The sequence below is a fragment of the Cervus elaphus genome, chromosome 8, assembly GCF_910594005.1.
Source record: "Cervus elaphus chromosome 8, mCerEla1.1, whole genome shotgun sequence".
NCBI lineage: Eukaryota > Metazoa > Chordata > Mammalia > Artiodactyla > Cervidae > Cervus > Cervus elaphus.
This window is the reverse complement of record NC_057822.1, coordinates 8,922,661-8,937,976: the sequence shown is the minus strand read 5'-3', so window position 1 is coordinate 8,937,976 and position 15,316 is coordinate 8,922,661. Positions and strand designations below refer to the sequence as shown.

At 46.2% G+C, this 15,316-nt stretch overlaps 1 protein-coding gene across 2 annotated transcripts in view; it reads left to right on the top strand.

The window, feature by feature from the left end:
• The window catches only part of PAFAH2 (platelet activating factor acetylhydrolase 2), a 48,527-nt gene that overhangs the window by 2,707 nt on the left and 30,504 nt on the right, over positions 1-15,316 (top strand). The window contains exon 1 of one of the 2 annotated variants that reach the window (XM_043909306.1): positions 9,306-9,453. The exons of the other annotated variant lie outside the window; for it this stretch is intronic. The gene's annotated coding sequence lies outside the window, so the exon portion shown is untranslated. Of the gene's footprint in view, positions 1-9,305; positions 9,454-15,316 lie in introns of those variants that run through there. 2 annotated transcript variants of the gene reach the window in all.

The following is a 15,316-nucleotide window of genomic DNA, read 5'->3' as shown; positions in this document are numbered from 1 at the left end:
ACTCACGTGTTCTTGCCTGGAGAATCCCAGGTACGGAGGAGCCTGGTGGACTTCTGTCTATGGGGTTGCACAGAGTCAGGCATGACTGAAGTGACTTAGCAGCAGCAGCAGCAGAATGATGAATTTAAAAAAACAAAAATATTTATTTACATATGACTGTGCTGGGTCTTCGTTGTTGCATGGGCTTTTCTCTAGTTGTGGTGAGTGGGGGCTACTTTCCAGTTGTGATGCTCGGGCTTATTGCAGTGGCTTCTCTTGTTGCCGAGAAGCAGGGCTCTAGGGCGCGAGAGCTTCAGTAGTCTTGGCTCCTGGGCTCTTCAGCACAGGCTCGATATTGTGGCACACAGGCTTAGTTGCTCAATGGCATGTGGGATCTTCCCCCATCAGGATGTAAATCCGAGTCTCCTGCATTGGCAGGTGGATTCTTTACCACTGAGCCACCAGGGAAGCCCCTCACTACGCATTCAAATAATTTTTTAAAAACATTTTGAAGACTATGAGTTGACAGCTCACTGAGCCTCATTTTCCTCTTCTATAAAATGAGGGATCTGAGAGAAGGGCTTACAGATTTGCTGACCACGTGCCAGCTGATGTTGAGCTCTTTGGATCCATGATTTCATTTAAGCCTTGCAGCGAAACTTCCAGGGCAACTATCAGCCCCATTTCACAGGTGAGGTTAATGAGGTTCAGAGACGTGAAGCGATTGCTCCAAGGCATCACAGCTAGTGAGTAATAGAGCCTGGTTTTGAACCACTACATCACGGCGAGGGGGCTAATTTCTGCTTCACAGGTTCATTATGGGGCTCCTTAAATGAGACAACATGTGGGAAAGTGCTTGGCAAACTTTACAGGGATACACATATATGAATAGTGATAGTCGACCCAAGACTACCTTCTAACTGGCCCACCCAGTTGTGGTCCAGGGTCTGGCTCCTCTCCCCAGGGAGGCAGGCCTCTACTTCCTGCACAGTGGTTTTTCTGTTATCTGGAGAAAACCAGGGGAGATTGAGGTGTGTGGGCATCTCTGGTCCAGCCCCTCACAAACCAGAACGCCTGCTGAAAACCATAGGCTGAGCTTTCAGATCCTGCTGCTCCTTTGGAGCCTGCATTCCTGGGGCAGGGGTTGAGGGTAGGGACTGGGGGACAGCTGATCTGGACAGGCCAGGTAAAGTCAATTTAAAACCCTAGCTCTGAAGTCATTCTGTGCCATCTTCCTGAGTATTTCACATGAATTAGACTTTCTCTGTAGACTCCAGAAGCCATGCCCAGCCTCCTCTAGTTCCTGGAACCTCCCAGAGCTGTCCACGCCTGGACATCTCCACCTCAGCCCTGGGTGCCAAGGGGTTAAGCACTGGGGCCAGCTTAGCAAGTGTTTACCTAGCAGGCAGGCTGCCTGGAACCACAGGTAACTAACAGCCTGCTTTCCAGAGCTGAGGCAGGAAAATTTATTTGTCCTCACCTCCCTCCCCAGGGATGCTGCTTGGCAGAGTAAACACAGCTTTCTGTTGGCTCTTTCAGGAGATGTTCAGCAGAGGGGTGGGAGCTGGGCGCAGGGATCAAGCCTAGAGGTGCTCCAAGGTGGAGTTGAAAGGGGTTCAGTCCCCTTTTTCTGGAGTCTGGGCCCTACCTTGGGAGTCTGGCTTAGACTGACATTCCTAAAGATGCGATTATTATTACTGCAATTGATGGAGACCCTGACATATTGTACATTGCCTCATTGAATTCTTACAAGCACCAGAAGGGTGAGGGGCTCTTACTCCTGTTTCCAGATTAGGGACAGAAAATGCAGAGGTGAAATCACTTGTCTAGGGCCACCCAGCTAGTGGGCGGTAGAGCTGGGGCCAAACCACAATCTGTTTGACATCAGATCTGCTTGGCTTTCTACTTTCCCTCATGGGACAAAAGGCTACTGATTTGTTGAGTACCTACTGTGTGTCAGGCACTATGTTGAACACTTTATTTCAATCTCTAATCCAGAAGTATTTCCGAGAATCCCTTTGCTACACCATCAACATCAAAAAAGTGAGATAGTACAGTTCATAACTGGGGAAGGAAACACAGGTGTGAACTCCAGAAATAAGAATAAGATGGGCTTCAGGTCACTTCTTGTAATCCAAAGGTGTCCTCATTGGATGTCCATCAGGCCCTGTAGCCCCGCCTCATACAGACCCTGATGCTAGCCAGCTCCCATGTCCCCTGCATCCTCTGTAGTCCAGGCCACCATCATTTCACACCTGGATCATTGCACTGGGCTCTGGTCTCTGCTTTTCTCTTGCTCACTGTGTCCTCACAGCAGCCAGGGGGATTTGACAAAATGTAAACCCCATGCCGCCTTGGCTGTAATTCCATGTTAACCCTGTGTTTTTAGTTTCTGTGTTTTGATGTTTGACATCAGGGCCTTGCTGACTGGAGAGGGATTTCCTCTCCTACGGTAGCCATTTCCTACAGATAGTAAAGAGCTCATCTTTTGAGCCTGCTTTTCAAATGCAAACCAACAAATCCAGACAAAGCCAATCTAAAAAAAAGAAAACCCCAACCAATCCAGGCAAAACCAACCACTGCCGACAAAGGTCTGTCTAGTCAAAGCTATGGTTTTTCCAGTAGTCATGTATGGATGTGAGAGTTGGACCATAAAGGAAGCTAAGTGCCAAAGAATGGATGCTTTCGAACTGTTGGAAAAGTTGGTGTTGTGGTGTTGGAGAAGACTCTTGAGAGTCCCTTGGACTGCAAGGAGATCCAATCAGTCCATCCTAAATGAAATCAGTCCTGAATATTCATTGGAAGGACTGATGTTGAAGCTGAAGCTCCAATACTTTGGCCACCTGATGTGAAGAACTGACTCATTTGAAAAGACCCTGATGCTGGGAAAGATTGAAGGCAGGAGGAGAAGGGGATGACAGAGGATGAGATGGCTGGAGGGCATGACTGACTTGATGGACATGAGTTCGAGCAAGCTCCGGGATTTAGTGATGGACAGGGAAGCCTGGTGTACTGCAGTCCATGGGTCGCAGAGTTGGACACAACTGAGTGAACTGAACTGAATCCATCACATCCTTTCACACCGGCTTTCACACTCAGGGCCACTATTCCACCGCCCTATGCACTCCAGGGTCAGGTACCAGAAACAACTGGAAATAGTCCCCATGCCTCAGAGTCCACTGAAATTATTCACACCAGCCAATTCTAAGCCTGCCTGCTCTCTCACCAACTCCTCCCATGGAAACCACAATAAAGGTCCTTGCCCGTGTTTTCTCCTCCCTCCCTCTTCCTCCTGACTGACCCTGATGCTTCCCATGTGGCCCCTCTGTGGCATGCTGTGCCCCTTCCTCTTGCTGTCTGTGTGTATAACAAACTCTTTTTTCTTGTTTTTTGGCTGCATTGCTTGGCATGTGGGATCTTAGTTCCCAGATCAGAGACGGAACCCGGGGCCTCTGTGGTAGAAGCATGAAGTCTTAACCACTGGACCGCCAAGAAAGTCCCAAACTATTTTTTCAATGGTAGTTGTTTCCTGGTCTGTCAGCCTCACAGCACCTAAATAACAATAAAACCTATGTTTTGAAACAAACTTGCCCTAGTGGCTTCCATCACACGAGAATATTCTTTCCACAGCTTAGAAGACCCTCCATGATCTGGGCTCTGCCTGCTCTCAAGACCTTGTCTCCAGCCCCCCTCTCTGGCCACTGTGCTCCAGACCCAGCAAAGCCATTTCTGCCTTAGGACCTTTCACCCGTCTGTTCCCTCTGCCTGGAATGTTCTTCTCCCAGAGCTCATCATGGGTGGCTCCTTATGGACATGCAGGGCTCAGTTTACATGTCACCCCCTCAGGGAGGCCTTCTCTGAGCACTCACTGTCAAGGAATGGCAATAGCCTGTCATCTCAGGTGTTCGCATGTGCCGGGCACCGTTTTATGTACTTTCCATGTACTTGCTCTTTGAGTCCTCACAGCAACTCTGTAAGGTAGGTATTATCATTTCCATCTGCAAGTGAGGAAACTGCCTCTCAGAGAGGTTGAGTGACTTGACCAAAGTCTCACAGCTAATAGGTCGAGAGCTGAGATTCAAATCCAGAGCCCACACTCTGAATCATGCACCTTATCTTCTGGTGCAGAGGACGTTTACTATAACTATTATTATTACTATTGTTCTGAACAGAGGCTGAATTTCACCCACCCATGTTCTTTAATTGAATATGAACACGTCAGGTGAACCACTGGCTGTCCAGTTTGCTGTAGCCCCTCCTGCTTCCTATTGTCTTGCACCAATTTACCTGACTTGCTTGGACCCTGAAGGCATTCATGTTTGCAATCCCTACTGGGTGCCTCTTACTCATTCACTCATTTATGTATGTATGTGTGTGTATATATATATATATATATATATATATATATATATAGTATATTGGCCATGCCTCAAGGCATGTGAGATCTTAGTCCCCTGACTGGGGATAGAACCTGTTCTCCCTGCATTGGAAGAGTGGAGTCTTAGCCACTGGACTGCCAGGGAAGTTCTTCACTCAATCTTTTAACCAACACCCACTGTGCTAGGTACAGTGCCAGACCCACAGAGATGAATAAGATGGCATCCATGCCCTCCAGAGCCCAAGGCTGTGTTCAGAGGAGACGGGCACACAGGGCACCTCACTGCCTTGTGATATGTGCTGTCACAGGGATGCCAGTGTCAGGATAGCCCAGGGGGATTCAACTAGGAAGGATTTCCCAGAGAAACTGACATCTCTGCTCAGTTTGAAAAACTGGACAGAGAGCAGACAGGAAAGACACAGCCCCAGCAAATGGGAAGAGCACAAACAAACACATGTGAGTGGCTGAGTGCATGCCTGTCCATGGACCAGCTTGTCACTACGGATGAGGAGGAGTGAATCTGATGGGCAGGAAATGCTGAAACAACTTCAGAGACCCCGATTCCTACCCTTTCCCTCCAGCCCAGAGTTAATAAGTAGATCTGCATTTAGGTCCCTGGCTTTGCCAGTTATTAACTGCAAAACTTGGGCAAGTCTCCTGGCCTCCAGGAATCTCAGTTTCCTGACCTGCAAACCAGGAATGGTACTACTGATGCCTCAGAATCTCTGTGCCAACTGAATGAGATGGGGTTTGCCAAGCACTTGGCACAAACACAATTCTTACCAGTTCTGAACACTGGAAGCTGGAGATGATCGGGTGGAGGGTGGCAGGGATGGAGTGAAGTGGATGTTGGATGGATCACATGTTTTGTGTTGGATTCAACACATGTTTTGGCAGAGGAGACAGAGGAGACAGCACTTGCAAAGGCATGGAGGGTGAAAGGACGTGACACAATTAGAGACTATTATGTACCCAATTACTTTGCTGTGCTTGGAGCAAGGGGTGGCTTGAGTTCCCCAAAAAGCAGACCCTGAGACTTGGGTGCTCATGATCTATTTGGAAGGTGATTTCAAAGCAGAAGGGAGAGCATGGGGAAAGTGAGACAAGGAGGGGAGAAAATAAGATGAGGCGCATCAGTTGGGTTCAGCTCCCTGGAAACTCTAAGAGACAGTATGAACTGCATCTCAGAATCATCCTATCTAAGGATGGGGAGTCATCAGTTTCCATGATGGCTGAAGGTTGCCTTTGAGGTAGGGGGCACATGCCTCTCCCTTCCTCGTTCATAGATGCCTAAGAAAGCCCTCAATCAAGGAAGCAGAGAGAAAAGGGACTTGGAGTGGAGGGACTCCCAGCTGCTGGAGACCACCACACTGGCATCGGGGCTCAGAAGGGATGGGGGGATAGGAGAGAGGGATCAACACTGTCTGCTACTACCTCTTTGAGCCTCTGTTTTCTTGTCTGAAAAACAGAAAGACTATGACATACTTCCCAGGAGAATTTGACATACTTCCCTAAAGGATTTGAAAGTCCCTAATGACATGTCTGACATGTAGTAGGTAAAAGAAACAGTAGGTATGGTTAGGCTGAGCTCTGATGCCAGGTCCTCAGAGAATCCTTCCCTGATTATCCTATTGAGAATAACTCACTCCTTTTATTCTCCATCAAAGCATCTTAATTTCCTTTAGAACATTTAAGAGTATGCAATCAGGCTTCCCTGGTGGTCCAGTGGGTTAAGAATCCACCTTGCAAAGAAGGGAGCACCAGTTCAATCCCTGGTCCAGGAAGATCCCATAAGCCGCAGGGCACCTAAGCCTACGCTCCGCAACTACTGAGCGGTCAGACAGCAAACACTGAAGTCCAAGAGCCTAGAGCTAGTGCTCCTCAACAAGAGAAGTCGCCACAATGAAAAACCTGCACACCATAACTGGGGAGTAGCCCCTGTTCACCCCAACTAGAGAAAGCCCACACACATAGCAATCAAGATGCAGCACTGCCAAAAATAAATAAATAAAATTTAAAGAGTATGCAGTTACCTTGGTTATCTGTTTATTATCTGTCTCCACTCAGCAGAATGAAAGTACCATGTGGGTAGGGAATTAACCTCTCTATTCACTGCTGCCCTATTTCCAGCACTTAATTTTGTTACTACGGTAACAATAATAGGTCCTATTATTATTATGGCAACAATAATAGAGAAGGACAGTTACTGTTCTTTATCTTTATTAAGCATATACACTCTGCCTGTTTGTTGTTGTTCAGTCACTAAGTCATGTTGATCTTTATTAAATGTATACACTCTGCCTGTTAGCAAGACATTAAAAGAGGATTCATCCGGACTCCAAATGGGTCCAGAGATGATAGAGACAAAAGCTGATGGCTCTCTTGAGGGGATGAGTGACTGTAAACTGGGAAGGGATAGAGACAACATCTTGGGGGCATTGGAAATGTTCTACATATCAAATTGGGTGACGGTTACATCAGATTTTTTTTAAAGGTTGAGGTGTACAGTTAGTGCACTACACACACTTTATTGTATGCATGTTATAGTTTGATTTCGAAGTGTTGTCCATCAACTTCAGCAGGCAGGGAGGAGAAGAGGAAATCTAAAACTGGTCACTCAGATGCCAACTTAAAGTAACTTAGGGACTTCCCTGGTGGTCCAGTGCTTAAGAGTACAAGCTCCCAATGCAGGGGGCCTAGGTTGGATCCCTGGTCAGGGAACTAGATCCCACATGCCTCAACTAAGAGTTTGCACGCTGCAACTAAATATGCCACAACCAAAGAATCAGCACACTGCAATGAAGATCAAAGATCTGGAGTGCTGCAACTAAGACCTGGAACAGCCAAATAAACAAACAAATGTTTAAAAATGAATAAAGTAATTCAGCAACAAAGTAAAGGCTGGAGTGGGATGGTAGTCAACCAGAAGAGATCCCTGGATGACTGGAAGATGGGATCTATAGTGACAGCCTGGGAAATTAAGCACTTGTTAAAAACTTAAAGCATTTGGGTTGTTTACCTTCAAAAAGACTAGACTGGAAGGAAATGTGTTTGAACTCAAGTATTTTATTTTGCAACAAGAGTTTGGGCCCAAGGTAGATCTTCCTAACTCTGACAAAGGAGGCTGTGACATTCCTCTTCCTGGGAAGTTTAAAACTTTTGGCCAGCAGATGTCCCCAGCATGGCCTAGTCTGGGAGTCAGAAACAGAGAAACAAACTGCAGTGGCCCCTCTCCTAACTAGGGACTCTGATTAGTCATGAGTTCTGTGCCAGCTGCAAAGCACTAATTAATTAGCCGAAGAGAACCATCTCTGATGTGCACTAAGCTTTTTATGTTCTGCCATCACGGCCACCAACCACAGCTTTAATTAAATCTGGGCTTGATTACACAGTGTGGTGCTACAATCATTCTCCCCTGATGCCTTTATTTTGTTGCCGGTGGTGACAGCGTGTCAGGAGGAGACGACGGTCTAAAAGCCTGAAGCGTGGAATCTGGACACTGGCAATTTGGGGGTATGTGGTTGGGAGGGAGGAGGGATCAGCTGTAGGACTCATCACCTGACCTCAAAGAACTCACAGTTTAATGGAGAGTCAAGACCTCCCACTGAGGAGATGGCACAGGGCAGTGTGAGGTAAGCCCCCAAATGAGAGGTACAGACAAATATCCCAGCAACGGAGAGGGGGCGGAGGTCGTTTGGACTGGAAGGGAATCAGGGAAGCTCCGTGGAGAGGGAGGATCAAGAGGAATTGTAAAGAACTGGGTTAGATAGCCGCAAAGCAGGGCAGAGTGTTTGGTGGAGAGAAGAGCGTGAATAAAAGTGTGGAGAGAACAATGAGAACCTACGACATCTTGAGAGTGGGTGAACGTAGCTGGGGGCAGGGCAGAAGAGCGATTCCTGTCAGAAAAAAAAAAAAGAAAGAAAAAACCATGAGCAACACTTCAGAGTAAGTGGTGGTTTGGGGCAGGTTGGGAAGGACCTAGAATGTCAAGCTAAGAAGCTGGGACCTCATTCAGCAAGGAGTAGGAAGTTCTTGAAAGTTTCTAAGTTGCTTGGATGATCCAATTTTCTTATGAAGTTTACCAGAATCCTGAGGACGTGACCCTGTCTCCCCCCTCAGGTGTGCCTCGCGATTCCATTCCTCACACTCTGTGCTCCAGCCAGAGTGTTAAATATTCTTCATACTCTCTGTATTCCTGGCCAAGTCCTATTCCTTCAGTTCGCAATGTTAACATTTCTCTAAGATCTCTACGAAGCCTTGAAGACACCGTCCTATTTCCCCCAAACCTGGGTATGTTCGCCCTTTCAAGAAGGCTCCCATAACCCCTTGCGCTTTCCCCATTAGAGCAACTATCGCAGTGTAATTCTTCGTTTGTCGGGATCTGTTTGTCGGGATCGTTTGCTGGACTGGGAATTCTTCTGAGGTTAGCAACACTAACTTGTTCACCAGGGTGTCTCTAAGAACCAGCATAGGGCCAGCAAAGTGAGGGTGGATGGAGGAGGGGCTACGGACAGAGGGACAGGGAGGAATCTCTGTTTCCTCTCAGTTCTTGGCCAGGAGTTTCTGAAGGACAATTGAATATCACACGTGTCAACAGGTACAGGTTCGTAAAGGACACAAGACATGCTCAGATCTCCTCCTCAGCTCCCCTGTGAATAAAGCTAATCCTTGTTTATCTCCAGGCACACCCAGGAATTATTTGAGGAACGCTGAGGCGGAGGGTTACTAACCGGAACTATATACAGTAACCCTCCGCTCCGGCTTTGTCATCCTGGTGGCGGCTCCTCGACCACCAGGGGGAGGAATCGTGCTTCATTCCGAACTTTGGACGGTTTCACAGAACGAAGCGGGGGGGGGGGGGGGGGGGGGGGGGGGGGGGCGTGTAGAACTCTGGGAATTGTAGTCCTGGGATCTTATGGGCAATCTTCGCGGTGCACCTCGGGAGTTATAGTTCTGGACAGAGGCGGGAAATGCTTGTAAGTGCCAATGTCGAGTTCTGGAAACTACAATTACCAAGGGGCCACCGGCTCCTGGGCAGTTTCTCGTTTCTGTCGAGTTGACCGTCCGGGCTGCTTCTGAGGGATCAACGTGACTGGGTAAGTTTGGAGAAAACCTCTATTCTGAACTGAGGTGTCTGCGGATTTTGCCACATTCCAGCCCGGTTTGGGGGCTCCTCGTCTCAATCCCAGGAACTCCCCATTAGTCTTTCACCTCTTCTATTTCCTGTTGAGACACCGCCAATATCCACCCGCACCCTTTATTCTCCCACTGTCATCTTGCATTGTCATTCCTGGTGCCCCTGGAGCCCCACCGTGAGCTCTCAGCATCCCCTTTCTGAAACTTGGGCTTCTTTGTGCTCCGCATCTTCTATGTGCTTCACTCTTACCCTCACTTTCTTGGTTTTCATGCTAATGGGACAAGGGTCACCATTCCTTCTTCCCAATCCACGGAGTTGCTCAGAACTGGAATTCAGCAGAGCTGGGTTTTATTATTGCAGCTCTGTAACTCCTTTGCTGCGTGACCTTGGGCAGATCATACCCCCTCTCTGGGACTCACTCTCTTCATCTACGAAGTGGAGATGACAGTTGCTCTCAGTCTTAGCTTGAGGCTATGTTCTGGAGCCAATAAGCTAATATGTGTGAAAGTACTTTGTAAACTGTAAAGCCTCCACAAGCGAGAGAGATTATTTTTACTGTAATTATTAATGCTCTGAAATACTCTCATCTTGGCTCCTTTTGTAGCTCTGCCCCTTTGTTGCTCAGACTTGCCCCTTGAGTGCCTGGTGTCTGCTTTCTCTAAGAACAGGATGATATTTCCTCACTTCCCCAGAGACCACAGGCTAATGAGAGCTTTGTCTGAAAGGAAGCCCCAGAGAAGTGCTTATCTTGGACTGTGTCCTGAAATAGCCAGGGATGATAAGTCCACACAGCTGGCAGAAGGGTGGGCCCTGCTCACTGGAATTGGGGCCCCAGCAGGAGATGGACAGCTGCAATGTAAACCCTCTCTGTTCCCTTTGGGCTCTTCTGGGCCTGTTTAAGGGCTTCCCTGGTGGCTCAGATGATAAAGAATCTGCCTGCAATGCAGGAGACCTGGGACTGATTTTGGAATAGGTGTCTCAGACCTGATAAGACTGGAAGAAAAGAAACCATTTTGTCAAAGGATTTAATCCAGAAAACTACAAATACCACCCCCACCCCCCCAAAAAAAAGCTTGGCTGGGCATAATGAAAGAGAGACATAACATTGTTAATTCATTCCTAACATTTTATGAGCACTTAAAATGTACCAGACCCTAGGCAATATCACTTTTGTTACTAAATTTCACTTATGAAGTGTCTTCATTTTACTCTCAAGGAACTTAGGCTAAGAGGTCATGTAGCTAGTTATGGTTATTATGCCTTCTATATGTTAAGTGTTTCACATACTTTCATTTAATCCTCATCAGCAACTTCATGAGTGACTGTTATTTCTATCATGTGGAAAAATCATCAGAGGCTTAGAATTGAAGGAACTTGCTCAAGGTTAAACAGCCAATTAAATGGTGGAGGTGGAATTCAGACTGTCAGCAAAGCCTTTCTTTCCCCGCTATACCATATAGTCTAATTTTTAGATAAAAAATATAGAGATTAAAGAATTGAAAGGGTTTAAATCAAAGCCAAATAAAGGAAGCATTTATGGGGTTCCTCTGTGTGGGGAAAGCATGAGGATAGATGGTTTATCCTCCAAAGAAATATAAAACACATTCTACCTCTGTAGCATATCTGAAGAAATAAGGCATAAGTGTGTAAAAAATTAAATAGCATGCATTGGATCAACTAATTACTGAGACCAGTTCTATGCAAATCACTACATTAAGCCAGGAATTGCCAGGAACATGCTTCTAGGTGGCCATGGGGATTAAACCAAGTGACATCATAATCATTATCTTTTCATTAATATGAAAATGGTGGACTGGAATACCGTATCCACTCAGTAAATGTTTATTGTTTGCACACGTCTCAAAAAAAGAAAAATCCTGCGTACCATCTGGACCAGAGGTTCTCAAACCTTGCAGATCAGAAAGCTTGGGAAGCTTTATAAACTAATTGACCTCTGGCAGTGGGTGCCCTAAAAGCTTTGTTTTTGAAAAGTTTTCCAGGTGATTGTGATAATAGATTCAGGACCCTCTGATCTAGATTCTACTTGGACCACTTCTTGGAGGCAAGTCGCTGATTGAAAACTGCTAGTTGTTGTTCAGTCGCTAAGTCGTGTCTGACTCTTTCCAACCCCATGGACTGAAGCATGCCAGTCTTCCCTGTCCTTCACTATTTCCTGGAGTTTGCACAAACTCACGTCCATTGAGTTGGTGATGCCATCCAACCATCTCATCCTCTGTCACCCCCTTCTCCTCCTGCCCTCAAATCTTTCCCAGCATCAGAGTCTTTTCCAATGAATCAGCTTTTCACATTAAGTGGCCAAAGTATTGGAGCTTCAGCATCAGTCCTTCCAATAGATATTCAGGGTGGATTTCCTTTAGGATTGACTAGTTTGATCTCCTTGCAGTCCAAGGGACTCTCAAGAGTCTTCTCCAGCTCCACAATTTGAAAGCATCAATTCTTTGGTGCTCAGCCTTTTTTTATGGTCCAACTCGCACATCTGTAGCTGACTACCAGAAAAACCATAGCTTTGACTGTATGGACCTTTGTTGGCAAAGTGATGCCTCTGCTTTTTAATACGCTATCTAGGTTTGTCATAGCTTTCTTCTGAGGAGCAAGTGTCTTTTAATTCCCTGACTGCAGTCACCATCTGAAGTGGTTTTGGAGCCCAAGAAAATAAAATCGGTCACTGTTTCCACTGCTAGAGTAGGAACTAATTCAAGAGCTGTCCTGAGGCAGCCCATGTTTGGTTATCAAGTGAGTGATGCAGACATACTCGAGTTGAGAGGAAGGAAGATTGGAAGTACTTGGGAAGCCTCACAGAGTACCAGAGATTTCACTAGGCTTTGATGGGCGGGGCAGGTTTGGATGGGTAGAGAGGCTTTTAGGTAGCCATCACCCCAAATTGTTTAGATAAGGTGAGCCAGAATAGGTAGAGACATGTGGACTGATTTCCTTGGAGAATTCCTTGACATTTATTAGATATGACCCTGGATGCTCTGTGTGGATGTTTCTTAGGCAAAAATTTGCAGATTAGATTGGATTTTCCCATCTCCCCGTTCTACTTGAGCATCAGTCAGTATGAGCCAGGCACCATTTTCTTGTTATCCTTACTCTGTCCCGTTAGCTTCTTTAATTTTTATTTATTTCCAAATTCAATTTAGTTGATGGCCTTCCCAGAAACTTTCCAGGATTACCAGAGAATTCTGCTCCCCTTCTGTTATAGGCATTTTCAAGTGCCCTTGTCCTGATTCCTATCTCATGCAGTGTTCTGTTTTTGGATTAAGACTAGCATCTCTTCCTATAAGCTATTATCATTCTGGTCACCCAGTCCTGAAACCTGACTCATCTTTGGCTCTCCCTCCTTGCATAACTCCCCAAATCCACTTAGTTGCCCAAATCCTATTATTTCTCCTTTTCACTCAATCAGCAAATATTAACAAAACTTCAGCTGCTTCATTGTCTTGTGGGTGACCTGTCAGCTGCTTCATTGTCTTGTGGGCAACCTGTCCTATGCCTCCTTCCTTCCCACTGTGGGTCCTCTGTGCATTTGCCCTCAAGTGGAAAAGGTCAGGGTCTGCGACTAAGCAGCACATGTTCAACTTCCCTTTGGCTAAATAGTCCACTGACTACATCAGGAGCTTAGCTTCTTTTTAAAAAGAATTCAGTTTTTAAATTTGCTTCAGAGAAATGAGATGAAGCAAGTCTGTGGTAGAAAGAATACCACTTATTGTCTTCCAAAGTTAAGTAGAATGGCATTAAGATTATTGCTTGTCTGGAGTTTTCCATTAGGCCAGACAACTGGAAGTTGGCAATGAGGAGATCTATGTGTAACAATAATTCTGGTGACCTTGAGCATTTCACTTAATCTCTTAGGACCTTGATCTCTTCATCAGTGAAGCACATTTCTGTACTGAGCTGAGTCGAGGTGGTGGTGCAGGGGATGGGAGAAGTGACCCCTAAGGTCTCTTCTTGCCCAGGCATGTTTTGACTCGAACTACCTAATCCATCCCAGAGTGTCTTAAAGAAAGTAGAATAACGCAATGACTGAAAATGTGGCCCAGGACTCAGTGGGTCACTTTAGATGCTTTTGGTTCAAGCAGTAGAAATCTAAACCCCCTTGGTTTAAACAATAAAAAGGGATTTATTGGCTCTTGTAACCAGACGGTCTAGGAGTGGGCCAAGTTTCCTTTCAGTTCAGTTCAGTCGGTCAGTCATGTCCGACTCTTTGCGACCCCATGAATTGTAGCACGCCAGGCCTCCCTGTCCATCACAAACTCCCGGAGTTTACTCAAACTCATGCCCATCGAGTTGGTGATGCCATCCAGCCATCTCATCCTCTGTCACCCCCTTCTCCTCCTGCCCCCAATCCCTCCCAGCATCAGGGTCTTTTCCAATGAGTCAACTCTTCGCATGAGGTGGCCAAAGTATTGGAGTTTCAGCTTCAGCATCAGTCCTTCCAATGAACACCCAGGACTTATCTCCTTCAGGATGGACTGGCTGGATCTGCTTGCAGTCCAAGGGACTCTCAAGAGTCTTCTCCAACACCATAGTTCAAAAGCATCAAACTTTCAGTGCTCAGCTTCCTTCACAGTCCAACTCTCACATCCATACATGACCATTGGAAAAACCGTAGTCTTGACCAGATGGACCTTTGTTGGCAAAGTAATGTCTCTGCTTTTTAATATGCTATCTAGGTTGGTCATAACTTTCCTTCCAAGGAGTAAGCGTCTTTTAATTTCATGGCTGTAGTCACCATCTGCAGTGATTTTGGAGCCCAGAAAAATAAAGTCTGACACTGTTTCCACTGTCTCCCCATCTATTTCCCTTGAGGTGATGGAACCAGATGCCATGATCTTAGTTTTCTGAATGTTAAGCTTTAAGCCAATTTTTTCACTCTCCTCTTTCACTTTCATCAAGAGGCTTTTTAGTTCCTTTTCACTTTCTGCCATAAGGGTGATGTCATCTGCATATCTGAGGTTATTGATATTTCTCCTGGCAGTCTTGATTCCAGCTTATGCTTCTTCGAGCCCAGCGTTTCTCATGATGTACTCTGCATATAAGTTAAATAAGCAGGGTGACAATATACAGCCTTGACCTACTCCTTTTCCTATTTGGAATCAGTCTGTTGTTCCATGTCCAGTTCTAACTGTTGCTTCCTGACCTGCATACAGGTTTCTCAAGAGGCAGGTCAGGTGGTCTGGTATTCCCATCTCCTTCAGAATTTTCCACAGTTTATTGTGATCCACATAGTCAAAGGCTTTGGCGTAGTCAATAAAGCAGAAATAGATGTTTTTCTGTAACTCTCTTGCTTTTTCGATGATCCAGTGGATATTGGCAATTTGATCTCTGGTCTAATCCAGAAATTCTTAATGTCTTCACAAATAAGTCCATTTCTCTATGATTCTCTCAGCTCTGCATCCTCCACGGGTAACTTCATTCATAAGGTAACAAAGTGGCTGCGACAGTTCAAGGCTTCACATCCGCACATCATGCTAGTTCAAAACAAGAAAGAACTTGTCCACACTCGACCATCAAGCCAAAGTCCTGGGCTTTGCCCTGGTTGGCCCAATATGTGTCATGAGCCCACTCTTGATCCAGATACTGATGGGGAAATGTAGGGCTGATTGCTCCAACTCTAGAGGTTAGGGAGGTGTCAACCCCACCCAGATCCCCAGGGATCTCGTAGGAGGGCAGGGTAGGATGAATGTTAGGACGTTGGACCACAGCCTGTACTGTCACAGCCACACTGCCCATGATCAAATTCTGGCTCTGTTCACTGTTCTTGGCTAAATTGCCTCACTTTATTAAGCATCAGCATCCTC